The sequence below is a fragment of the Sinocyclocheilus rhinocerous genome, unplaced genomic scaffold, assembly GCF_001515625.1.
Source record: "Sinocyclocheilus rhinocerous isolate Xijiao unplaced genomic scaffold, SAMN03320098_v1.1 scaffold88, whole genome shotgun sequence".
Classification (NCBI taxonomy): domain Eukaryota; kingdom Metazoa; phylum Chordata; class Actinopteri; order Cypriniformes; family Cyprinidae; genus Sinocyclocheilus; species Sinocyclocheilus rhinocerous.
Genome location: NW_015652292.1, coordinates 554,575 through 556,575, shown reverse-complemented (window position 1 = coordinate 556,575; position 2,001 = coordinate 554,575). Strand labels below are relative to the sequence as shown.

At 39.8% G+C, this 2,001-nt stretch overlaps 1 protein-coding gene across 1 annotated transcript in view; it reads right to left on the bottom strand.

Moving 5' to 3' along the window:
• The window catches only part of LOC107714456 (CLOCK-interacting pacemaker-like), a 13,066-nt gene extending 11,325 nt beyond the window's left edge, over positions 1-1,741 (bottom strand). Inside the window, exon 1 of the mRNA XM_016520298.1 lies at positions 1,479-1,741. The gene's annotated coding sequence lies outside the window, so the exon portion shown is untranslated. The remainder of the gene's footprint in view (positions 1-1,478) is intronic.
• Positions 1,742-2,001: the final 260 nt, after the last annotated feature.

Here is a 2,001-nt window from a genome sequence, read left to right as displayed (position 1 = left end):
TTTTGGAATGAGTCAAGCTTTTTCTGTCATGAGAATTACAGTGTATTCAGAGCTACTGTACAAAAAAATGACTAAGGCACAAAGAGAACACAAAACACGCCTGAACATTAAGTGACTATACACATACATTTTGTATACATGTACACACTGAACTCACTGCTAATACACAATGTATTACAATTACAATGTTTATTGCCATCCCCAGCCTGTGCCATGTGTTTCACGTATTAATCATCTTTTCAACTTAAAAAGCAGACAAACACTTGAGCAAAGGACTCTACAACTGAAAAAATGTATTCTCATTGACCAACAATTCAGACAAGTGGAGTACTTGATGATAGTTTTTTACCAATATATTAGTGCACATAAAAGGCATTTTATAAAAGGTCAAAGACACTTTAACTACAGATCGGATACATCAAACTCTAATTTCTGGTTGGATTAATTGTGCTTGCTGCTGTAAAAGACTGATAAATGCTAATAAATCCTGCCATCATTGCTCTGGAATTCTGGAACGTTTGCCATGTGATCTCTTGGCAAAATCCATTCCACTCCATTTTATAACTAGTGATGGGAAGTTCGGATCATTTTACCGACTCGGACCTTTGAGTCTCGTTCAGCAAAATGAACGAATCTTTTTTCGAGTCATTTCGTTCATTTTAACAAAATATAATTAAAATGTTATTTTTTTTTTTTCATCATGGCGTAGTTATGACAAAAATAAATAAAACTTGAAAGCACCACATGGTTATATTTTTCAAACTTATTGTAGGAACTTATTCGTTGTTCATTCTCACTGTCATTATTAATGGAACTATTACTACTCTCATTAAAAAAAATCACAATTTTCATCATTTTATTATTGAATTGTGCTTTGTCATAATGCCATTCCATCTGTTTATAAAAGCAGTATGCCACATATCGTATGTTACAGTGATTTTAGCCCTTCGTTTTGCTTTAGTGTTTTTTGTTTCTTCAGTCGACAACATTTTTTTCTAAATTTTTAAAGGCGCAAAGAAGCTTTAATTATTTTGTTACTGTATCTCACGTAACTGTCTCCGAACATATTACACTGTCAGCTGTTCTTGTAAAAAAAAAAATTAAGTTTCACGAGCACAAAAAGTCTCACCGAATATTTCATAGACTAGTTCTTGGAAGGTCTGTGACATGAATTATCCTGCCAGGAGGAAGGTTACTTATTTAGACACAAACTTAAACACACACTCACACACACGGAGCTCTGAGCCCTCCCTTCCCTGACTGTTATGTAATACTACAACAACGGGCGAGCTCAGTCTCTACTTCTTCCTGTTGACGCCACAAATAACGTGCTTTACCACCTGCATAGACAACCTTTACGTGCAAATAAAGATGGACCGTACGATATCCCGTCAGACAGATAACCTATCAGTGCAAATGGGCAAAAATAAGCAGCTACAGAGCACAAGACAGCATTTGTTCACAGAGTAAGTACCTACCTTATGTACAACACTGATCCTGGTCCCGAGTATTCGGCTCTTCTCTGTCCAGGGGAGCACACACTCCTAACTACCTGTCCAGGGGCAATCTGCACCTCCCGTCATCTCGCCGACAAGGATGACCACCCAGCGTAACCGAGCCACATTACTTTTGCCTGCACTTTTTCTGATCGTTTCCAGCTCGGGTTGTTTAACCTCCTCCAGCCCCTACTTCAAAAATTGCAGACTGGCAACTCCACCTGCAGTAAGCCCCGCCCCGCATGCTTGGGGCACGCCCATTTGGGTGGTTGGCACGCCACGTAATCCCGCCCCAAACACGAGTGACGCAAGGGCACGTGGAGAAGAGAAACGAGACGGTCTGACAGGACGAGACTGAACGGACACGAAACATAACAAGAGGAGGAGTGGCGAAGAAACCACGCATTAGTGTGACTACATTTGGCTGTCCATGTGTTAGCCGTTTTGTAATCCTGACCACTGACTATCTGTTGAGTCAAATACAGGAAGCATATGAGCAGTTAAC